Consider the following 26,523-nt stretch of genomic DNA (forward strand, 5'->3'; position numbering starts at 1 on the left):
GCTCTGGTGCTCTTGGGAGGTGTTGATCTTTGGGGTATTTAAAAATACTCCGAAATTACCATCTCTTTTAAGGGTCTGAGTGGTGGTGCAGAGGGTTAAGGCGTACCTGTTATGCCAGTTGCTGGAAGGCTTCTGTGCTGGCTAGGGTTCGAGTCTCCTGGTGGGAAAGTGTTCTAAAGTTGTATACTTAACTCTCGTGTTTAGGAGAGTTGTGCCTTAAGCAGAGACACTGTGTCTTCCCATATTAACAGGGACTTGATGAAATTAACGTCAAAATGACCCCTCACTTGCTCTGGTGCTCTTGGGAGGTGTTGATCTTTGGGGTATTTAAAAATACTCCGAAATTACCATCTCTTTTAAGGGTCTGAGCGGTGGTGCAGAGGGTTAAGGCGTACCTGTTATGCCAGTTGCTGGAAGGCTTCTGTGCTGGCTAGGGTTCGAGTCTCCTGGTGGAAAAGTGTTCTAAAGTTGTATACTTAACTCTCGTGTTTAGGAGAGTTGTGCCTTAAGCAGAGACACTGTGTCTTCCCATATTAACAGGGACTTGATGAAATTTACGTCAAAATGACCCCTCACTTGCTCTGGTGCTCTTGGGAGGTGTTGATCTTTGGGGTATTTAAAAATACTCCGAAATTACCATCTCTTTTAAGGGTCTGAGCGGTGGTGCAGAGGGTTAAGGCGTACCTGTTATGCCAGTTGCTGGAAGGCTTCTGTGCTGGCTAGGGTTCGAGTCTCCTGGTGGGAAAGTGTTCTAAAGTTGTATACTTAACTCTCGTGTTTAGGAGAGTTGTGCCTTAAGCAGAGACACTGTGTCTTCCCATATTAACAGGGACTTGATGAAATTAACGTCAAAATGACCCCTCACTTGCTCTGGTGCTCTTGGGAGGTGTTGATCTTTGGGGTATTTAAAAATACTCCGAAATTACCATCTCTTTTAAGGGTCTGAGCGGTGGTGCAGAGGGTTAAGGCGTACCTGTTATGCCAGTTGCTGGAAGGCTTCTGTGCTGGCTAGGGTTCGAGTCTCCTGGTGGAAAAGTGTTCTAAAGTTGTATACTTAACTCTCGTGTTTAGGAGAGTTGTGCCTTAAGCAGAGACACTGTGTCTTCCCATATTAACAGGGACTTGATGAAATTTACGTCAAAATGACCCCTCACTTGCTCTGGTGCTCTTGGGAGGTGTTGATCTTTGGGGTATTTAAAAATACTCCGAAATTACCATCTCTTTTAAGGGTCTGAGCGGTGGTGCAGAGGGTTAAGGCGTACCTGTTATGCCAGTTGCTGGAAGGCTTCTGTGCTGGCTAGGGTTCGAGTCTCCTGGTGGGAAAGTGTTCTAAAGTTGTATACTTAACTCTCGTGTTTAGGAGAGTTGTGATATATATATATATATATATATATATATATATATATATATATATATATATATATATATATATATATATATATATATATATATATATATATATATATATATATATATATATATATATATATATATATATATATATATATATTATATATATATATATATATATATATATATATATATATATTACAGTCTCCGTGGTGTAGTGGTAAGACACTCGCCTGGCGTTCCGCGAGCGCTATGTCATGGGTTCGTATCCTGGCCGGGGAGGATTTACTGAGCGCAATTCCGTAACTGTAGCCTCTGTTTAACACAACAGTAAAATGTGTACTTGGATGAAAAAACGATTCTTCGCGGCGGGGTTTGTATTCCAGGGACCTGCCCGAAACGCTACGCATACTAGTGGCTGTACAAGAATGTAACAACTCTTGTTATATATCTCAAAAAAAAAAAGTAGTATAAAAGAAGGACACATGGGGAATAAAATTTTCAGAAATGGTTGGGGCACTTCCATGCCGACTCGACCCCGGCGGGCGGTTTCGAGCAACAACTGATTTTAAGCGGTTAGGTTAGGGCATGGTCGGCGTGCACCTGGCTTGCTGGAGGGTGGGGTGGTAGTCCGTTCCCCCCAGGGGTCCCAAGGGTGCACCTGAGGCAACTCGTGCCCTATCCTAACTTTTTTTTTTTACTTTTTGTCTCGAGCTTTTAAGATGAGTCTAAGGCATCAAGAAGGGGGTCCCTACTTATGAAAGGTACAAGATGATGAATGTTCAATAGATTCAAACCAAAAAAATACACTGGTGAAAGGCATATAAAACGTTTTGGAGAATTTAATAGCATGAGCAAAATTCACGATTTGGCCGGGGTGTAACCAGAGTACTATGGTATCAATTTGGGGGTCCCTACTTATGAATGGATCAGAGGGTGAATGTTCAATAGATTCAAACCAAAAAACACAGTTAAAAGCGAATATAGAAGTTTTTGGAGTACTTTAATGATGCTATGACTGAATAGTACAGGGAGCCCTTGGCACAGCTCCATTTTCTGTAATGGTCAGAGGTGAGCGGAGAGAACGAGGCGCGATTTTTTGACTAATCAGGAGCCGAGTAGAAAAATTCTCTTTCCGTCCCAGGTCATGGGCCAAATCAGGTGAAATTTTTCTTATTTGTCGCAGTGGTGTCACGTGACATGACGTCGGCAATAGGGATCCTCTACCTGTGATTACCCCAGTGGGGTCAAGCATACAAGGGGGGGGGGGGGGTCAAGATTCCTTACAAAGACCAAGTTGGATATTTAGGTGTAATAGGCCTTATCTTGAATTTGCATGATACTGTGGGGTACATTGACATGAAGGGCGAATCATAGAACAGGATCTGAGGCAATTCTGGTCTGTCGTCTGACGCGGTTGAGTGCACGCTACGCTCCTCACTCTAAGCTGTATTTCGGCCCTTAAACTACCGCCAGATGATGTAGACCGCCACCCACAGACATCTAAGTACGTGGAGTCCAAGCATGTTATAGCAAAACCAAAGTAACCAACCAAAATCAACTCATTCCATCTCAAACAAATTTCAAAACAATCCTCTACGGCTGTGAGTACCAGTGCATGCTGCCCGCCACCGCGCTGCCTGACGCAAGTTTCTTCACAATATATACCCCCAGTCCATTCTAACCAATCATGTCTCCTAAAAATGTGACTGCGAAGGGAAATAAGGGCAACAAACCCCTTAACAAATCATCCATCCCGGCCAACTATTTCTCGGTCTGGAAGCTCTGGGGTAAGCGGCGGCGGTGCTGCCCTCCCCTCCACCCCATTGAGCCAGGGAGCGGTGTCCTCTCAATCCTCTCCTATTAACATGCTAACATCCCAGTTTACGCAATTTAAGCGAGCTTCCGGTCCCTCACCGGATTTCCCTAACTGGACCGAGAATCAGTGGTTCAAAAAGTTGTGCCTAGTCCTCGAGTCTCAAAATGCTATCATCTTGAGTCTTCTAAATGAGAATCTAGCGAACCGCGCAAATCTCCAACATCAACAACAAGAAATAACCCTCCTCCTCGAGGATATTAGAAACTTAAAGGCTAGCCAAGACCAACTCCAGCATGACTTGAATGATCTCCGTGAGGAATACAATCTTCTGAAAACTGATGAAGCCATAAAAAAACAGGAGGAAGCTCTCAGCAAAATGACTGCATGTATCAGTACATTATCCGCCCAACGTTCCATCTCCCAGGAAGAACAAGACCAACAAAAGCTGCTAGACTCTGTTATTGTGTCGTCCCAAGATATACCTGTGGAACGTGAAGGTGAAAAGTGTGTCGAAATAGCTCAGGCTCTCATAAAAAACAAATTGCAGGTCATTCTAAACAAAACTGACGTTATTGCTGCCTACAGAGTAGGCAAAAAGAATCCATCAGGTCAAAACCAGCGGAAAATTCGCCTGAAGCTGACTTCCCAGTTCATGAAATCCCATCTTGTCCAGACAGCTGCATCCCAACCGAAGGGATTATACATCAACGAGTGCTTGACTAGGAACAGACAGCAACTCCTCTACCGCCTGCGTCAAATCCGTCAACAAAACCCAGATGCGATTCATCAGTGCTTCGTTAGAGATGGACTGATAAAGGTGAGAAAAAATGCAGAGGGCAAAATGTTTACAATTGCTAATGAAGAGAACCTCAACACTTTCCTCTCCCAATGTGGTTTGTCTCACCATATTATCACTCTCAATGAATTAACTTAATTAACCCCATTGTCAACTAGTGGAACTAGGTGTCCTAAGTCTCCTTGTTTCATTTTTTGACTTAATTTTTAACTTACTCTTAACTAGTCATTTACTGAACTAAATTAATTGAGTGCATTAATATTTCTTCAGGTCTTATTAATTATACAGTCATAACTGAACTATTTATAGTTAATAATCATTAGCTTAAATTTGCCTATGTTTATTATTCAACTTTTTCTTTGATTTCATTTATTACCTAGGTTGCCTAGCCTCGCCATACTCCCTTACTCCATTGTACCCCTGGCTTTGCCTGTATCTCAAATTGCAAATTGTTACTTACATTGTACCTGAGACTACTTGTAAGCAATCTACCTCATTTTTTCTTTTTTTTTGCTCAATTTGTTTTTGTATTGTATAGTCTTGTTTATATCTTTGTTTTGTATTTCTATATCTTTTGTTTTGTATAGTCCATGTTTATATGTTTTTTCTTTAATCTCATTTATTACCTAGGTTGCCTAGCCTAGCCATACTCCCTTACTCCATTGTACCCCTGTAAGCCCTTTGTAAGCTACCTCATTTTTTTCTTTTGTTGTTCATTTTGTGTTTGTTTTGTACAGTATTGTTTACAAATTTTTCCCCCTTTTATAGCTTAATTCTACTTTGTAATTTGCTTTTCTTGCCTTGTTTTCCTGCAATCAGCATTTTTATGCAGACAAGTATAGACCCAGAACTAAACCTCTTATCCACTATCTATGACAATCATCACTTTAATGATCTAAATTGCAGATATTTTGCAGCACATGATGTAAACAATGTATTAACTCATAATCACAATATCTCTGTAATCAACTTGAACGTTAGATCCCTAGGTAAACACTTAGATGATGTTAGTGCCTTGATTGAAACTATCGACAACAAATTCTCTTTTATTATACTTACTGAAACATGGTTGAAAGAGGATACTACTCAACTCTTTAACATGCCTAACTACTCGGCAATTCACAACTGTCGTCAACTTCAGAGAGGTGGTGGCACTGCTCTTTACTACCACCAAGAACTAACATGCTTAAAAGAAATTAGAACTAGAGACTGCTGTGGGGAGTATATCTTCGCCAGCTTCAGAGTCAAGGGTGCCGAGTCTGTCCTGTCTGTGGGTGCAGTCTATAGAATTCCTAACACTGATGTATCCGAATTCAACTCAAACCTTAGAAATCTAATACTCGATAACAGACTGAACAAAAACCATCTAATAATCGCAGGGGACTTTAATATTGACCTCTGCGAGCCTGAATCATTTGTACCATTAAGTCAAGCTGTTAGCTTCCTCAACTGTATGAATTCCTGCTTCCTCATACCTTTAATCACTATACCTACTAGAATCACTGATAGTACTGCCACGACTCTAGATCACATCTGAACAAACATAACCTCTCCGCTTACTTCAGGTATAATCACCGATAGCACTACAGACCATTACCCCACATTTCTCTTAACTAACATTAGCAAACCACCACTAGAGTCAAGGGAGTTAAGTTTTAGGCTGCACAATAAAACTGCTATAGACAATTTTATAACTGCTGCTGAATAATGTCAACTGGGAGTCCGAGTTAGGTAACATAGGGGACATCAACCTAGGAGTGCAATCTTTTCTTCAAAAAACTCTTAGCCTTTATAACACCCACTGTCCTATGCTTACAAAACAAGTCACAACCAAAAGGCTTAACAATCCCTGGCTTACAAAGGGAATACTTAAATCCATTAATAAAAAACATGACCTTGAGAAGAAGTATAGGTTAGGAATTGTCTCCAAAGAATTCTCAAAAAATTACTCATTATTGCTATCTAAGATAATTAGACGAGCCAAAACTAAATACTACGAAGATAAATTTACCCAAATAAAGAGCAACATTAAAAAAACTTGGAGCACAATTTCACAAATATTGGGATCAAAGAAGACTTTAAATAACAAACCAACACTCCTTTCCAATAACGATGGTCAGCTTTCAGCGTCAGATTCTGCTATTGAGTTCAATAGGTTCTTCTCTTCAATTGGGTCATCCCTTGCAAATGATATTCCATCTTCCAGTACTGACGTTAAGGACTATCTCACAGGTAACTATCCACTGTCTCCGTACCTAAAGCCTATTAATTCCACTGACGTCAATGAGATAATCCTTTCCCTTAAAACCAAGTCTAGTGCCCTTGAGGAGATACCAACTTTAATTTACAAAAAAGCCTCCAGATCTTTAGCCCCTGCTATTGCATTGCTCTTCAACAAGTCACTTGAACTCCAAACCTTTCCAGATGTTCTAAAAAAAAGCGAGACTAACGCCTGTCCACAAATGTGGTGATCCCACAGATGTTAACAACTACAGACCTATATCAATCCTCCCAAACTTGTCAAAAAATTTAGAAAAACTAACCTATAAGCAGCTTTACTCTTATCTAGCCAAACACAATATACTTAGCCCTTGCCAATATGGCTTCAGACCCAAAAAAAAGCACTAATGATGCACTTATTAGTATGCTTAACTCGATTCATACAGCTCTTGATAAAAATGAGTTCCCTGTTTGGTTATTTGTGGACTTGCGTGAAGCTTTTGACACTGTCAACCACCAAAACCTTCTTCTTAAACTACATCATTATGGAGTCAGAGGACACTCCCTGCAATACCTCAAATCCTACCTTACTGACAGGCTCCATTATGTTTCTGTGAATAATTCAATTTCTCCCACCCTACCCATCAACATTGGTGTTCCTCAGGGCAGCATACTTGGCCCTCTCCTCTTTCTCACCTACATTAATGACCTTCCAAATGCCTCCCAACACCTCAAACCAATTCTATTTGCTGACGACACAACCTTCATTTACTCCAGTCCTGACCCCCTTGCTCTAAATGCCACAGTAAATACTAAGCTAAATAAAGTCCATCTTTGGCTAACTGCCAACAAACTCACCCTTAACATTGACAAAACTTTCTATATTCTGCTTGGCAATAAATCCTCTAATCAAATAAATCTCAAAATAAACAATACCCAAATTTGTAACAAATTAGATGGCAAATTCCTTGGCATTCTCATTGAGCATAAGCTGAATTTCCAGGGACACATTCTAAATATATCAAAAAAAGTTTCAAAAACTGTTGGCATTCTTTCTAAGATCAGATATTATGTACCCTGTCCTGCCCTGGTGACACTCTATTACTCCCTCGTCTATCCATATCTCAACTATGGTATTTGTGCTTGGGGTTCTACTATCCAAAATCATTTACGTCCTCTAATTACTCAACACAAAGCTGCTATTAGGACAATATCCAACTCTGGCCCCAGACATCACTCGGTACCTCTACTCAAATCTCTGAATATGTTAGACATTAAGTCACTGCACATTCTCTCATGTGTATTATACATATATAAAACGCTAAACTGTAATGTCAATCCTGACCTCAAAAGCTTCATAGAAGGTTGTAACAAAACCCATGAGCACCACACCAGAAATAAATACAGTTTTGATATTCCTAGAGTACGACTTAATCAAACTAGAAATGCTCTACAAATCAAGGGACCTAGATTGTGGAATGACCTTCCCAACCATGTTAAAGACTGTACCTCTCTCAACCAGTTTAAGATAAAAACTAAGCACTACCTAATAAATTCCCTGTAACCTACCATACCCCTCTAATGTCATCCAATGTCTGTTTTTTTTTAAAGAGCGCTGTTTGTCGACTGAATTGTATTTGTGCTGCTTTTTCAGCTATGTTTTCATTCCATGTTTTCATTTTACTCTTTATGCTCAATTACTATTAAGCTTTAGTCATTTAAGTTTTTTATGCCCGAAACGCTTTGCGTAACAGTGGCTTTAGGCATTGTATGTACTAGCCCTAACTATAAATCCATCACTCTTTGTAAAATCTCTTTATGTATGTACCTGACCTAAATAAACATTTTGATTTTGATTTTGATCTGCATGTGAGATGGGTCATATTAGGGTTTTAAAGAAGTTAAGATAGTTTTAAAGAGTCCTGTGCTTGATGGTGGGTAAATGTTCAGTCAATAATTCTCGTGGTTTTAATCTGAATGAGGGGTCCTAGTTTGCATTCTAGTCGTAAAATGAGTTCCTTAGTATATTTGCTATGGAAAATGAGCTTTCAGCTATAAAGCTATATAATATAATATATAAGCTCATATAAATGAGCTATATAATTTGAAATGAGGTCAAGAAAGGCATGTTTATGTGCGAGAAGAATCAGGTTGGAAACTGTTTATTCCAGTCATCCCCCCTCCGCTTTGCTCCATTTTCTGTAGCCAAAGTAAAGATTCCATTTTCTGTGAAATTCACTTAAGTACTGGTGATTAAGGCATGCTTGCATTTGTATGGTTCTAACCTGTTTATAGATTTTATAGATAAATTTCTCGGGCCTCAAATTAGATTTTAATATGAAAAATAGCATCAAATGTATGTCTATCTTTTGTAATAAACGTTAAAAATATTAACATTATCTGTGATATTTAAATTAATAGAATACAAAAAGAATGCTAAATAGTGGGGCCTCAGCCATATTGTGTTGGGTTTGACGCCCCATAGTACATTTTTGACACTTGTAACTATTAAGGAAAGTAGTTTAGTGTTTTAAGTAATTTAATATAAACTAGGAATCTGTTCATATTCCGTATTAAATTGCATTTTTTTTAACACCTTAATAGCTCACAGCTATTGTGGTGGGGGGCCCTAATAACTCATGTAACGCGACTACTGTTGCTATGCAACATTTTTTGATATCGTGTGTAAAAATTTAAAAGTCGAATCCATCAGTTGCCTTTTTTGTTAGTGGTGGTATATCAAGCGCAAAGGTTTTCAGAAAATGTTAGACCTCCACCTTTTGAAAAGTGTGAAGATGAATTCATGCTAGAAAGCAGGGCTAGCAAGAGTTAGTAAGCTGGGCTAGCATGAGTTAGTAAGCAGGGCTATCATGAGTTAGTAAACCGGGCTAGCATGAGTTAGTAAGCCGGGCTAGCATGAGTTAGTAGGCAGGGCTAGCATGAGTTAGTAAGCAGGGCTAGCATAAGTTAGTAAGCTGGGCTAGCATGAGTTAGTAAGCAGGGCTAGCAAGAATTAGTAAGAAGGGCTAGCAAGAGTTAGTAAGCAGGGCTAGCAAGAGTTAGTAAGAAGGGCTAGCAAGAGTTAGTAAGAAAGGCTAGCAAGAGTTAGTAAGAAGGGCTAGCAAGAGTTAGTAAGCAGGGCTAACCACTCTAATTAAACAACTTGCTTTAAGTTCATCTAATATTCCCATCAAACTGTTTTTTTTTTTTTTTGCAGCTTGGAAAAAATCATCATCAGGGCTAATCTCTGGGGCCCCCAAAACTCTGCACATTCTTGCCCTCCAAAAAATCCCCCAAAGTCTTCCAGAAGCCCACCCAGTCACTCACTGGGAATAGACATGTTTTCGCCAACTGTATTTATTTAAAATAATACGTCACATAGAAATTGTTTCGCATTGGTATTATATTTACTTTACAAATTTCCTCTATAAATATGAAATGCCATTGCACATTATGATCGTTTTATATTGAATATTGCATAAATACTTATGAGATTTCATAAAAAAATATTTTAGTGAGTCAGGTTAGGAAGGCTTTGGTTTTAAAATTATCACTTACATTTGTTTTAATAATAAAATTATTAACATTGACAAAGATTTTCTCCTGAAAAATGTTGTCTTTTTAGACTTTTATGTGCTATAAAGTTGTTGAGATTTTCAATACTTAAAGTACCAATCGTTAAAGTTTTCTTTTTCCATCACAAAGAAAATCTTTCTTTCTCCCACATGTTTCATCATTTGCACTGGATGCAGAGCAACCTTCGTGCAAGTCCTGGCTCAGTTCCCCAACGTCCAAACTATTGGACATTGCAAATATCACTAAATGATTCGGTATCTTAGTTGCCTCCCCCCCCCCCCCCTCTAATTATAGAGATTTTAATCTCTAAACATTTGAGTGCCAAGAACGACTCTCGTGCAGGCCCGCGTTTAGTTCCCGACGTTCAAGCTTTTCGGCTATAGTAAATTTCTCTAAATGCCCTGACCAACTGTTTTCGCCCTGTTTTTTCGTATCTCGCCCTGACCAACTGTTTTTGGCTCAATTGTAACCCATCCAGCCGCAGTCTGCTGGATAGAAGGGCAGTGGGCCTGATAAAAATAAAAACATATAAATTGTTAGATCAGCCTTTAAATGAAGCCATATCTCGCCCTGACCAACTGTTTTTGGCTCAATTATAACCCATCCAGCCGCAGTCCGCTGGATAGGGGGGCAGTGGGCCTGATAAAAAAAAAACATAAATTGTTAGACTAGCTCTTTACATATGCTAGTTGTTTAATTTAGAAACTGCTACTAATACGATGATGCAAGAGGAGCCAGTACACATCTACGGATCAACCAATAAAAGTAGCAGACTTTTAGATGTTATTACTGCTCAGCTTAGGCCCCCCACTGGATGGGCAGTGCGCAGGAAAAACATAAATTATGACACTAGCTCTCCACATATCCCAGTCTTTGTTTTAATTTAGAAACTGCAATTGTGGTCTTTCTCATGCCCCATTGTAGACGTGAGACAATGACCATTGGATTTTTCGAAACTAGCTCATTAAGATTGCTAAAACTTGCTTTAGCTAAATAAATTGTGTAGGTTCTGACTCTGAGGCCCATTATGCATCGCTGCAGCCCTTTCCGCTATTGCCCGCAAGATGGGAATAGGGGCTGCATTAATAAATGAATTAAAACTAACATTCAATTATATATTCTCAAACTTATGCAAAAAAAAACCTACAATCACATTTGCAAACTTGCACAAATTAATTTTGGCAATTTCGTTTACCCATTTTTTTGTTTGTTTTCTTGCTTGAGCCAAGATGAATTGTTGGGCTCATTGCCAGAGTCCATTACCCGCCGTGGTAACCCTTCCCACTACCCGCCCCACAAGATGGGTATGGGATTCATAATAAATGAACTAAACTAGCATTCAATTATATTCTCAACAAACTTATGCAAACCCCATATAATTACATTAGCAAGCTAACACAAATTCATTGAGCCAGTTTAACTATTCGCATACTTTGCGTCATTATATAATGGAATACGAAAAGAAAATTCGCAGAATTCAGAGATAACACCATCAATGGAGTCCAAGAAATACCCTAGTACTTCATTCATAATGATGCGCTGCCAGGAATCTTAGCAAAGTAACCAAAATATTTGCTTACTGTAGGTGAAGGATGCACGTGGCTCTCCGGTTAGGCGGTTGTGGAGTGAGACCTGCAACTGCGGACTGGCCATAGATGTAAAAGTGCCTTGCATAGAGACCGTTGCAAGCCTCTTTTTGAATCACTTAGGGTGCATATATGTGTGTGTGTATGTAGCAGTGACAATCGCGTAACGAGCTTTCAAGAGATTGTCACTTGCATAGCTAAACAATATGTAGGGTTCAGTTTCCAAACCAATTATGCGGCTCTCGAACCCTTTTCCCCCGCTACATGCGGGAGATCCCTTTTATACAACATCCCCAAGACCATTTCATAAGAGTTAGTGCTGCACCCCTCCAGGTAATTTCATCAAATTAAAGACAATTTCTACCAATTTTACCTAAATTTTGTTGTGTATGGCACAACCAAAAGCCCAATTTCCCAGAGCTTAAAAAGAACAGCCCAAGCTAAAGTTATTTTGATTTACTCCAGTTTAAAGACAAGTCCACCAAAAGTTATCTCCAATTATGAACAAAAAACTAAAACTAAATTTAAATGTAACTAATCAGGGGCTACACATCAGGGGCATAACTGGCAATCCCCTCACAGTGTTCAAGAGAGAACTGGATAAGCACCTTCAAAGGATACCTGATCAACCAGGCTGTGACTCATATGTCAGGCTGCGAGCAGCCGCATCCAACAGCCTGGTTGATCAGTCCGGCAACCAGGAGGCCTGATCGACGACCGGGCCGCGGGGACGCTATGCCCCGGAAGCACCTCAAGGTAATCATATAAGAACCAAAGGTAAATTTCACTGTCCCTCCTCCCCCCCCCCCCCCCAACCAAACCCCTACCCCACCCCAGGAATAGGCCTGATTTGTTCAAGCCAAAGCCCAGTTCACCCTAGTTTTCTCTATCTCATCTAAAAATAACGTTCATTTCCAATGCCCATTATCCAGCCACCACATATTCCCCATTCCCAAGACCATTTCATAGAGTTAGTGCTGTGGCCGTCTACCTAATTTCATCCCAATTAATGACAATTCCCTATTAAATATAGGGAAAAATATGTCAAATCATATCACAGCCAAAGCCTATTTCACCCAAGTTTCACCTATCCCATACAAATTTAATGTGCATTTTCAATATCCAATATCCAGTTGCCCCATATCACGCCCTATTCCGAAGACTATTTCATAGTAATAGCGCATTGTCCTTCCAGCTATTTCCAAATATCCAAATGTGCTTATATATCATCACTCATAGGAAACCAGTCCTATCCTAATGCAGCCAAGGTAAAATTTAGCCAAATTTAGCTAAATGAATCCCAATTTACGACAATTTCCACCTAATTTATGACAATTTATCCCAATTTAATCCAATTTCCACCTAATTTTGCCCCCATTTTATCCAAATTTAATCCAATTTCCACCTAATTTTGCCCCATTTTATCCTAATTTAATCCAATTTCCACTAAATTTACCCGAGTTTGTCCGTTTCATAGCATAACCAAAGCCTAATTTGACCAAGTTTCACCTATCCCATATAAATTTAATGTGCATTTTCAATATCTAATATCCAGGTGTCCTATGTCACGCCCTATTCCCAAGACCATTTCATAGTAATAGCGCAGTGTCCATCCAGCTATTTCCAAATATCCAGATGTGTTTATATATCTTCAATCCTACGAAACCAGACCTAACCTAACACACAGCTAAGGGCAAATTTATCCTAATTTAATCCAATTTCCACCAAATTTGATCCAATTTATTCTAATTTATTCCAATTCTTGCCAAATTTACACGAGTTTACAATTTCATATCACAACCAAAGCCCCAATTTGACCAAGTTTCACCTATCCCAATTAAATTTAATGCGCATCTTCAATGTCTGGTCGCCGAAAGTGATGTTTTTGCATCAACCCAACCACCCTTGCCCATACCTCTGATACCAAGATCTTGGTTCCATATATGTGTCATGTTCACAGAAAATGGTACCATCCATTTTCTATGTGCGGCGGAGCAGACGCCAGGGAAGGTAAACAGGAGCGTACAGGACGCCCGCCAAGCTTGGTAGCTTCTAGTCATGTATCAGTTTAAGTAGTAAAGTCAGTAACTAAGCAATGGCTATATATCAACCCTACAACCAAGACTTCCTCAGTAACACACAAACACCACATTGGCGACGAGGATGAACTGGGAACGCAGGTATTTTGTTCAACTTAAAACAAGGAAGGAGCATGCTGTCTCGCCCAGAGGAGGAAGGAGAAATCGTGCTGTGAGCACCATACCCGACGCTGTATGCTAATCAATGCTATGTGCTAATCAATGCTGTGTGCTAACCAATGCTATGTGCTAACCAATGCTATGTGCTAACCAATGCTATGTGCTACCCCAAGCTATGTACTGACTCAAGCTGTGTACTGAGTAATCTGAGCCGATGCTGTGTACGAAACGACGCTTAGATGTGTACAAAATCTGATGTTGTGGTTACGAAACGACGCTTCGTGCTACAAAATTCTTCATGCTGTGAACAACTGCTGTACCAACTGCTGACAACTGCTGTACCAACTGCTGCACCAACTGCTGCCAACTGCTGTACCAACTGCTGTGCCAACTGCTGACAACACAACTGCTGTACTGCTGTGAGTAGGAGCAACACATGTACACAAGGGCCAGGCAAGAAGTCAGTTGCTGCTGTATTGTGCTCTGCTGTGAACTTTTTGCATTAAAATGCTTGTGTGCTTTGCAAAATTAAAGTAATTACAGTGAATTCTTGACTAACATATACAGTGCAGTAAGTGTTTAGTATTCTGAGGAACATTTTAAGTGATAGGTTTACTTTTATTCAGTAAAAAAAAGTAAAAATGGCAAATATACCTCAGTTTCCTGCATTTGATCCTGACTGTGACCAGACAAATCTGTCACAGTGGTGGGTCAAATGGCTTAAAAGGTTTGAAAATTTGTTGATAGTTTCTGACATGAAAAGTGCTGAAAGAAAGCTTGCCTTTCTACTTCGTTATGTAGGTGATAGAGTTTGTGACATCTTTGATACACTGAAAGACACTGGTGGTGCCAATGATTATGACATTGCCAAAGCCAAACTAACAGAGCATTTCAAACCAAGGCAAAATACTGCAATGGAAATTATGCATTTCAGGAGAGCCAGACAACTCTCTAATGAAACCGTTGATCAATACCACACACGTCTGCAGGGTTTAGCAGTCCATTGTGAGTTTGCTGATGTTGGCAAAGAAATCAAACATCAAATAATTGAAACATGCACATCTACACGTCTTCGACGAAGAGCTCTAGAACTTGTTGATGATGACAGTTCTCTTACCAAGATACTGGATATTGCTCGTCGAATGGAAGATGCTGCACGTGATGCTCGTGTCATGGAGTGCAGTGCCAACAACGGTTCTGCCACTGTTACTAACAGTGATGAGGTATGTAAGGTTCAGGGAGGACATCGTAATCAAAGAAGATATCATAGCAAACCTAACAGTAAATATAGCCGAGAACCACATCACAACTGGAGTCAAGGAACTTTAACACGGGGAGGGTGTTCTTGAATTATCTTTCCTTCTTCTTCCTCCTCTACCCGTATTCTTACTTTTTCATTCTCTACAAGGGACTCCAAAACTTTTACTAAAGCCGACTCCATGCCACGTGGTCCTAAGACGATTAATAAATAAATAAATATGTTTATTCAGGTAAGGTACATACATACAAGTAATGTTACATTAATGGATCGATATATAGATTGAGCTAGTACATACAATGCCTAAAGCCACTATTACGCAATGCGTTTCGGGCAGGTAAATTATGACCGACCGACTTAGGATTCTACAACCCGTATGACGTGACATAGGCTTTGAGCAAAACCCTAGAGTCGCCTCCGCCGCCACCACCAGACCAGTAACACAGAGCAATGATCGAGGTCTGGATCGATCATGCTAATTAATCAACCTTGGGGCTTGATCCCCACTAGTAACCGATGACCTTGGAAACTTGAGTGTGGAATTAATTAAACGGGAATGATGAATTCCGATACGATGTTAGAATCGGCGCCCAATTCAACTCTGCCTCGTGTGGACCACGTGACCAGGACAAGTTCACATAAATATAACAAACACATGGAAATAATGAAAATGCAGAATATTTACTAATTAATTTATTAAAAGAAAAACTAAAACAAAATCTAAATGTGTGCATTCCCTATCAATCTACCACTCCCAACTTGGCAATGAATTGACTATCCCTATAAGAACTCATAAAGCAACTCTACCTTGGGCGACCAGCTAGATGTTCGTGCTGTCGGGAGGCCGATGATGGTAAGGCCACCTGCCCGAGTTGTTTCTCAAACCACACTAACTGTCCTCTCTCTGGTCTTCCCCAGACTAGAGCATTGTATTGTTCCACATCGCTTACCAAGTTACTTAGCAAGGTTTAAGTTATAACAATTAACCTCTGTTGTACTAAATTGATCCAGACTGGTTGAATTATTTTACTGAAGTTAAATTACACAAGCATCTAACGGCAGAGCTGTTCCCGATCACCAAATGGTTGTTTGAACTTTGAGAAATAGTGGACATGTCAACTCTGATGACCTATGACCGCCGGTCACTCCACCTTACAACTTAGATCTGATTCGTGACGTCACTGATGGTGACTTAACTCAATAATTAGAATACTCTTGATATTATAACTATATAATACAATTTGAATGCAACCTGAATAAAGACTATTTTCTCTAAATTACTGAATACTATTGGATGATTCATTATACGAAACTATGAATAAGGCGTCAATTATTTTCACCGCAAATTCCCTGGGGTCAGGTCCCGGGTCACCATGCGGGTCCAGCTTCCCATTCTCTCTTGTAGATAAAACATTCTGGAAAATTCTTACAACCAGCCTAGTTTGTTACAGAACAAGACTCAAGCAGTCACAACGATTCACATCAGAGGGTGTCAACAATAAATGTTACAATTGTGGAGGAGACTACCCACAGCAAGATAATGTTTGTCCTGCTCAAGGTAAGAAGTGCTATGAGTGTGGAAAACTAGGTCATTTTGGTGCTATGTGTCGTTCCGCATTAAAGAAACCACAGTCAATGAATAAAAGCACTGTACAAGGATCAGGTCATAGGGGTCGAGGTGGTAAACACAATATTGCACCTCATATTCAGAATGTTAATAATGTACAAGACAACATTTCATTACAACCAGTCTCAGATGACAGTGAATGTGATTATACTCATGGAGTACAAGCAATCACAGAATGGAATGATCTTCCAAACAACCCAGTGACTATAAAATATAGTCAACCCAGTGACTATACATTGCTGGTATTTGTCTCAAAGTTCTTATTGACACTGGATCAAACATTGACACCATTGCTGAGTGCCACTATAAAAAATTTAAAAAACAGTTCCCTAAGCTTGAGAACTATAATGGCAAAGCCACTGCCTATGCTTCAAAGGTAGCCTTGCCAGTGATTGGAACTTTCACTGCAGAGATTAAGTCAAATAATGCAATGCTCATTACTACATTCCATGTTGTTAGGAATGTAAAGGAGTCTCTACTCAGTTACAAGACTTCAACCAAATTGGGGCTACTTCAGCTTTCTAATGCTGTAGCAGTGGAATCTGCAAACAATGTTGATGGTATTGTTGCTGAATTTTCTGATCGATTTAAATCCTTAGGTTGTTATACTGATAGCAAAGTACATCTGAATATCAACCCAGATGTAATTCCAGTTGCCCAACCACATCGCCGACAACCATTCCATACTCGCAAGAAAGTCGATGCCGAACTGGATAGGCTGAAGGAACTAGATAACATTGAACCAGTAACAGGCCCAACACCATGGGTAAGCCCAATTGTCACTCCATCAAAGCCGAAGAATCCAGATGAGATATGCATTTGTGTGGACATGCGTGTTCCCAACAAGGCAATAATGCGTGAAAGCCATCCTACACCCACTTTAGATGATATGATCTACTGCTTGAATGGTACAACTGTATTCAGCAAGTTAGATTTAAACAAGGGCTATCATCAGCTTGAACTTGATGATGAGAGTCGCTTCATCACAACGTTTACGACACATCGAGGTCTGTATAGGTACAAGCGCCTGAGTTTTGGTATTAATTAACAGTGCTGCCGAGGTATTCCAGCACATCATCAGCCAGGTATTGCGAGATATACCTAATGCTGACAGCATGTCTGATGACATCATTGTTTATGACCGTACCCAAGCTGAACACGATAAAGCTCTTCGTGCAACATTGCAACGCTTACGAGAAAAGAATCTGACGTTAAGCCGAGCAAAGTGTAAGTTCAATCAACGTAAAATTGAATTCTTTGGACATGTACTTAGTGACAAAGGTCTGTCTCCAGATCTTAAGAAAGTTGCAGATATCAAGAATGCTGCACCTCCTTCAACGTCCACTGAAGTACATAGTTTTCTGGGAATGACAAACTACTGTTCTCGCTTCATTCCAGATTTTGCTACCATTACGAAGCCTCTACGTGAGCTCCTGAAGAAAAATGCATCATGGTACTGGAGCGATATCGAGCAAAATGCATTTGATGCTGTGAAAGATGCACTAGTAGAGAATGCGACTGCTGCGTACTTTGATCCATCAATGGACACTGAGTTAACGGTGGATGCTAGTCCTGTTGGTTTAGGTGCTGTTTTAGCCCAACACAAACCTGGTCAACCAGATTCCAGAGTAGTAATTGCCTACGCCAGCCGTTCTCTCACAGATGTTGAGCAACGATACAGTCAGACAGAGAAGGAAGCTCTTGCTCTTGTATGGGGCTGTGAACACTTCAATGTGTATCTGCTTGGTGCGCCCTTCACCACGATAGTCACTGACCACAAACCGTTGGAGACCATCTTCAATAATCCAAAGTCCAAACCACCAGCTCGCATTGAGAGATGGGCTCTTCGTCTGCAACCATACAACTTTACGGTGAAGTAAAAGCCGGTGCATGCAATCCCACTGATTACATCAGTCGACATCCTGCCAACAGTTTCACCATCACCAAGCATCAGCAAGTTGCCGAGGAATATGTACACTCTGTAACCTGTGATGCAGTCCCTAAGGCTCTCACTCTTGATGAAATCCGTACTGCAACCCTAGAGGACCCAACTCTGCAAGCAACAGTGGATGCATTGAATAAGAAAAAGTTTCCACGCATCCCACCCTCAGGAGTTGACCAAGATGCATTCAAAGCACTTGAACGCATCCAGACAGAATTAAGTGTTACGCAACAACGCGACACCGTGCTGCGAGGTACTCGTATCGTCATTCCAGCTGTTCTCCAGCAACGTGCTCTGAAGCTTGCACATCAAGGACACCAAGGTCTTGTTAGGACCAAACAGCTGCTACGAGAAAAGGTGTGGTTTCCTGGCATTGATCGTCAAGCAAAGGATATGCATGATGCCTGTGTCCCTTGCCAAGCTGCAGTGGATTCTTCAAGACCAACACCTCTATAACCTTCACCACTACCTGCTGCACCATGGACGGAAGTATCGATGGACTTCTGCGGACCACTACCAACTGGAGAGTACATGATGGTAGTCATTGATGATCACTCACATTATCCAGAAGTAGAAATCATCACTTCCACATCTGCAAAGGCCGTCATCCCGAAACTCGACAAGATCTTTTCAAACTTTGGCATTCCTGAAGTTGTCAAGACGGACAATGGACCGCCATTCAATGGACAAGACTTCGTCAACTTTGCTGAGCATATTAGATTCAAACACCGCCGTGTGATGCCACTACATCCTCAAGCAAATGGAGAAGTCGAGAGATTCATGCAATCTCTCATGAAAGCTGTACGCTGTGCTCATACCGAAGGACGATCCTGGAAACAAGCTATGTATGCTTTTCTCAGGAACTACCGTGCAACACCACATGGGACACTGGGCAAGTCGCCTGGCGAACTTTTATTTGGACGTCCTATGAGAATCGCACTACCCGTCATGCCAGCCGTGATAACGGATAAACGTCTCGCTCAGAAGGATGCACTAGCCAAGGGCAAAATGAAAATTGCTCATGATCAACGTGCAAAGGAACAATTCATAAAGGTTGGAGATACTGTTCTCGTTAAGAAGAAAAAAGAGGGAAAGCTAGATATGCCGTATGATACAAAACCATATAAAGTGATTAGTGTAAAAGGAACTATGGTAACAGCTAGTAATAGAGATCATAGTATAACACGTAATATGGCCTATTTCAAAGTGATTCCAACTAGTGTAGAAAATGATGAAGTGCAAAGTCGTGCAAAAGAAAAAGAAAAAATGAGTTATAACTCAATAAACAATTCATCAAGGGATATTATTGTATTTGGGGACTCTCGTCCTAAACGTCATGTTAAACGCCCTACACGATTTGATGATTAATTGTGTTCCTATGTAATGCAAAGTATTTACTTGTTATGCTGAACTAAATTTAATATTGTTTGAATAATGCAGATATCTCATTCAATATTTTGTAACTTTGTATTACAGTTTCTTTCATGTTTGTTTAACATTGCATATGTATTTTTAACATTGAAATCCTTTGTGGTAAAGATTAAGTTGTTTAAATTCTTTGTGTGCTTAATTAATGTTAAATGTATGCAATATCTCTTGAAATGTTAATAACTTACTTTGTGTCAATAACTTTGCTTTGTGCCTACAAGCATGGTAGACATCCTGTATTCATTCTTTTTAAAGAAGAGGAGGGATGTCATGTTCACAGAAAATGGTACCATCCGTTTTCTATGTGCGGCGGAGCAAACGCCAGGGAAGGTAAACAGGAGCGTACAGGACGCCCGCCAAGCTTGGAAGCTACTAGTCATGTATCAGTTTAAGTAGTAAAGTCAGTAACTAAGCAATGGCTTTATATCAACCCTACAACCAAGACTTCCTCAGTAACACACAAACACCACAATATGGTATCTTATTCTTGGGACACAGCCAACCCATCCCAACCTAATTTCTATTACTATGGGTTTAATGGCCATTTTTCTCTACATCAGTTCAAACACAACCCAACCTCATATAAATGGATTTGAACTCCATTTGTCACATTTTCTTAGGAAACATGATAAGATTCGCCATATCTCTATCATTAAATAATCAAATTTTCCTTAACCTAGCCTATAACCCCCCCCCCCCTCCAATTGGGACAAATTTGTGTTAAATTTGGGTTATATTAAGCTAATGTGAAAATATATTCCTACTTTAATTCTTTAATATCCATAATTTGCCAGTAATTCGAGGGGGGGGGGGTTATAGCCTGCTAATGTAATTATATAGGGTTTGCATAAGTTTGTTGAGAATATAATTGAATGCTAGTTTAGTTCATTTATTATGAATCCCATACCCATCTTGTGGGGCGGGTAGTGGGAAGGATTACCACGGCGGGTAATGGACTCTGGCAATGAGCCCAACAATTCATCTTGGCTCAAGCAAGAAAACAAACAAAAAAATGGTTAAACGAAATTGCCAAAATTAATTTGTGCAAGTTTGCAAATGTGATTGTAAGTTTTTTTTTTGCATAAGTTTGAGAATATATAATTGAATGTTAGTTTTAATTCATTTATTAATGCAGCCCCTATTCCCATCTTGCGGGCAATAGCGGAAAGGGCTGCAGCGATGCATAATGGGCCTCAGAGTCAGAACCTACACAATTTATTTAGCTAAAGCAAGTTTTTGCAATCTTAATGAGCTAGTTTTGAAAAATCCAATGGTCATTGTCACACATCAACAATGGGGCACAAGAAAGACCGCAAGTGCAGTTTCTAAATTAAAACCAAGACTGGGATATGTGGAGAGCTAGTGTCATAATTTATGTTTTTCCTGCGCACCGCCGCCCATCCAGTGAGGGGGGGGCCTAAGCTGAGCAGTAGTAACATCTAGATGTCTGCTTCTTTTATTGGTTGATCCATAGATGTGTACTGGCTCCTGTTGCATCATCGCACTAGTAGCAGTTTCTAAATTAAACAACTAGTATATGTAAAGAGCTAGTCTAACAATTTATTTTTTTTTTTTATCAGGCCCACTGCCCCTCTATCCAGCGGACTGCGGCTGGATGGGTTATAATTGAGCCAAAAACAGTTGGTCAGGGTGAGATACGAAAAAACAGGGCGAAAACAGTTGGTCAGGGCATTTAGAGAAATTTACTATAGCCAAAATGCTTGAACGTCGGGAACTGAACGCGGGCCTGCACGAGAGTCGTTCTTGGCACTCAAATGTTTAGAGATTAAAATCTCTATAATTAGAGGGGGAAGGGGGGCAACTAAGATACCGCATCATTTAGTGAAATTTGCAATATCCAATAGTTTGGACATTGGGGAACTGAGCCAGGACTTGCACGAAGGTTGCCCTGCATCCACTGCAAATGATGAAACATGTGGGAGAAAGAAAGATTTTCTTTGTGATTGAAAAAGAAAGCTTTAACGATTGATACTTTAAGTATTGAAAATCTCAACAACTTTATAGCACATAAAAGTCTTAAGCAATATTTTTCAGGAGAAAATCTTTGTCAATGTTACTAATTTTATTATTAAAAAAAATGTAAGTGATAATTTTAAAACCAAAGCCTTCCAAACCCAACTCATTAAAATATTTTTTATGAAATCTCATAAGTATTTATGCAATATCAAATATAAAACGATCATAATGCACAATGGCATTTCATTTTTATAAAGGAAATTTATAAAGTAAATATAATACCAATGCGAAACAATTTCTATCTGACGTATTATTTTAAATAAATACAGTTGGCGAAAACATGTCTATTCCCAGTGAGTGACTGGGTGGGCTTCTGGAAGACTTTGGGGGATTTGTTGGAGGGCAAGAATGTGCAGAGTTTTGGGGGCCCCAGAGATTAGCCCTGATGATGATTTTTTCCAAGCTGCAAAAAAAAAAAAACAGTTCGATGGGAATATTAGATGAACTTAAAGCAAGTTGTTTAATTAGAGTGGTTAGCCCTGCTTACTAACTCTTGCTAGCCCTTCTTACTAACTCTTGCTAGCCCTTCTTACTAACTCTTGCTAGCCCTTCTTACTAACTCTTGCTAGCCCTGCTTACTAACTCTTGCTAGCCCTTCTTACTAATTCTTGCTAGCCCTGCTTACTAACTCATGCTAGCCCAGCTTACTAACTTATGCTAGCCCTGCTTACTAACTCATGCTAGCCCTGCCTACTAACTCATGCTAGCCCGGCTTACTAACTCATGCCAGCCCTCATGCTAGCCCAGCTTAGTAACTCATGCCAGCCCTCATGCTAGCCCTGCTTAGTAACTCATGCTAGCCCTGCTTACTAACTCATGCTAGCCCTGTTTACTAACTCATGCTAGCCCGGCTTACTAACTCATGCTAGCCCTGCTTACTAACTCATGCTAGCCCTGCTCACTAACTCATGCTAGCCCGGCTTACTAACTCATGCTAGCCCTGCTTACTAACTCATGCTAGCCACCTTCTTACTAACTCTTGCTAGCCCTTCTTACTAGCATGAATTCATCTTCACACTTTTCAAAAGGTGGAGGTCTAACATTTTCTGAAAACCTTTGCGCTTGATATACCACCACTGACAAAAAAGGCAACTGATGGATTCGACTTTTAAATTTTTACACATGATATCAAAACATATTGCATAGCAACAGTAGTCGCGTTACATGAGTTATTAGGGCCCCCCACCACAATAGCTGTGAGCTATTAAGGTGTTAAAAAAAATGAAATTTAATACGGAATATGAACAGATTCCTAGTTTATATTAAATTACTTAAAACACTAAACTATTTTCCTTAATAGTTACAAGTGTTAAAAATATACTATGGGGCGCCAACCCAACACAATATGGCTGAGGCCCCACTATTTAGCATTCATTTTGTATTCTATTAATTTAAATATCACAGATAATGTTAATATTTTTAACGTTTATTACAAAAGATAGACATACATTTGATGCTATTTTTCATATTAAAATCTAATTTGAGACCCGACAAATATATCTATAAAATCTATAAACAGGTTAGAACCATACAAATGCAAGCATGCCTTAATCACCAGTACTTAACTGAATTTCACAGAAAATGGAATCTTTACTTTGGCTACAGAAAACAGAGCAAAGCCGAGGGGGGATGACTGGAATAAACAGTTTCCAACCTGACTCTTCTCGCACATAAACATGTCTTTCTTGACCTCATTTCATATTATATAGAGTACTGAAAGCTCATTTTCCATAGCAAATATACTAAGGAACTCATTTTACGACTAGAACGCAAACTAGGACCCCTCATTCAGATTAAAAACACGAGAATTATTGACTGAACATTTACCCACCATCAAGCACACAGGGATCTTTAAATCTATCTTAACTTCTTTAAAACCCTAATATGACCCATCTCACATGCAGATCCTTTTCTATGATTCGAACTTCATGTCAATGTACCCCACAGTATCATGCAAATTCAAGATAAGGCTTACTACACCTAAATATCCAACGGGGTCTTTGTAAGGAATCTTGACCCCCGCTTGTTTGCTTGACCCCACTGGAGTAATCATAGGTAGAGGGTTCCTATTGCCGACGTCATGTCACGTGACACCCCTGCGACAAATAAGGAAAATTTCACCTGATTGGCCCATGACCCGGGACGGAAAGAGAATTTTTCTACTCGTCTCCTGATTGGTCAAAAAATCGCGCCCCGTTCTCTCCGCTCACCTCTGACCATTACAGAAAATGGAGCTGTGCCAAGGGCTTCCTATATTATTCAGTCATAGCATCATTAAAGTACTCCAAAAACTTCTATATTCGCTTTCAACTGTGTTTTTTGGTTTGAATCTATTGAACATTCACCCTCTGATCCATTCATAAGTAGGGACCCCCAAATTGATACCGTAGTACTCTGGTTACACCCCGGGCCAAGTCGTGAATTTTGCTCATGCTATTAAATTCTCCAAAAACGTTTATATGCCTTTCACCAGTGTATTTTTTGGTTTGAATCTATTGAACATTCATCCTCTGTACCTTTCATAAGTAGGGACCCCCTTCTTGATGCCTTAGACTCATCTTAAAAGCACGAGACAAAAAGTAAAAACAAACAGGTTAGGATAGGGCACGAGTTGCTCGGGTGCACCCTGGGGACCCCTGGGGGGATCGGACCACCACCCCACCCCGCCTGCATGCCGACCGTGCCTTAACCTAACCGCTTAAAATCAGTTGTTGGTCGAAACCGCCCACGGGACCCGAGTCAGCATGGAAGTGCCCAACCATTTCTGAAATTTTTTATTCCCCTTGTGTATTCTTTTACACTAATATATATATATATATATATATATATATATATATATATATATATATATATATATATATATATATATATATATATATATATATATATATATATATATATATATATATATATATATATATATATATATATATATGGGGTACCACCTCTGGTGCAATTATAGGGACTCTCAGAGAAGGGAACACAGAGCATTCAGGGAAAAATTTGCCATTTAACTCTGAATACGTAAGAGTGTTCGCTTCACCTACCACCCCCCTTTTTTTATGGTGTACACTTCATTATGCAAGGTTATACAGTTACATATCTGATTTTGTACAAACAAATAACATTAAGAGGTCACAAAAAAAGGTTCGCTTCCTAGAGGCTGTAGATTTCCTCGAACTCCTCCGACGCCAGGCAGGAACTTAGGACGCAGCAAGCATTCCCCCTCTGGATCGCGACACTGAGGCGTTGAAAGAGAAAACTTGCTGCTCTAGGGCCTTTTGTGGTGTCAATGAGCTTGGAACCAAGATCCTTAAGAAACCTTCTTGCACTCTCTCCCCATGGGCATAGGGTCTCAGACCCTATTGGAACGAAGTTGTACCGATGATCTAATTGCCTGTACTTGGCTGACTTGTCTCTTTCTCTGCGTGTCGCCGCGGCTCCTGCTGTGCCGGCAGAGAGGTTGATGTATGTGGTTGCCAGGGTGGATACACAAGTATAGTCCCATGCCAACTGTCTGCCACCCTTCCATGGTCGCAGTGTGATTCCATCTTGTCGGTCGACAAAGCTAACAGAGTCACAGTTCAGTAGGTTGCGGGGCTTTCTCTCTGCTGGACACTGAGGAGAAGCAAGGCTTCTTTTAATGATGTCATTGACTTCGTCGTGTCTAGTGTGCCAACCACCAGATTTTCCACAGTGCAGGCCATGCAATCCATATTCGTCAGCATCTGCCTCGCCGCAAATACACCTATGAACAGTGTGGATAGGGGCAGCAAGACGGAGAGTGACTGCAATACGGAGCTCCTGCGGATCAAGACGTGTGCCTGTCGCAGACATAGGGACTGCCAAAAGGAAGTCCCCTGCATGGAGAGCCTACACAGCTGTGAGGCGTGAACGATCACTGGGGGTTGTTGCTGCCTCCAGCAAAGCTGTGGCTTCTTTTGTCTACAATGGGGCTGTCCCAATTGGATTGTTTCTTGGCTTTCGGCATGGCTGGTCTGAGTGCTGGGTCTGCCATGGCTCCCCATTTCGTGTCGCATTCCGTGTAGTGGGGGTCCTGTATCCCCGCTACATCACTCAGGGTGTCAGGTTGAATTTCCTTAACCAGGTCATCTGATGCTGAGGAGGAAGACAGGAAGGCTGGGACAGCAATTTGGGTAGCGGTTTGGATTGGATTAAAATTTCAATAAGACTCTTCTCCCTCTCCAATAAGCATAAGAATTTTGAGAATACAAGAGAATATTCATAGCTTCCTATAAATGAGACAATTAACTAGCATTGTTGAATACCTAAGTTAACCACAGGTTGTTGAAATGCTGCAGGGAGAGAGCGGATAAGATCAAGACGTTGCTCCTTCCTTGTATAGAAGGGGAATAGTGTGTGTGTAATTAATTACCTAAGTGTAGTTACAGGATGAGAGCTACGCTCGTGGTGTCCCGTCTTCCCAACGCTCTTTGTCGTGTGTGTGTGTGTACTCACCTAGCTGTACTCACCTAGTTGTGCTTGCGGGGGTTGACCTCTGGCTCTTTGTTCCCGCCTCTCAACAGTCAATCAACAGGTGTACAGATTCCTGAGCCTATTGGGCTCTATCATATCTACACTTGAAACTGTGTATGGAGTCAGCCTCCACCACATCACTTCCTAATGCATTCCATTTATCAACCACTCTGACACTAAAAAAGTTCT

The sequence above is a fragment of the Procambarus clarkii genome, chromosome 63, assembly GCF_040958095.1.
Source record: "Procambarus clarkii isolate CNS0578487 chromosome 63, FALCON_Pclarkii_2.0, whole genome shotgun sequence".
Taxonomy (NCBI): domain Eukaryota; kingdom Metazoa; phylum Arthropoda; class Malacostraca; order Decapoda; family Cambaridae; genus Procambarus; species Procambarus clarkii.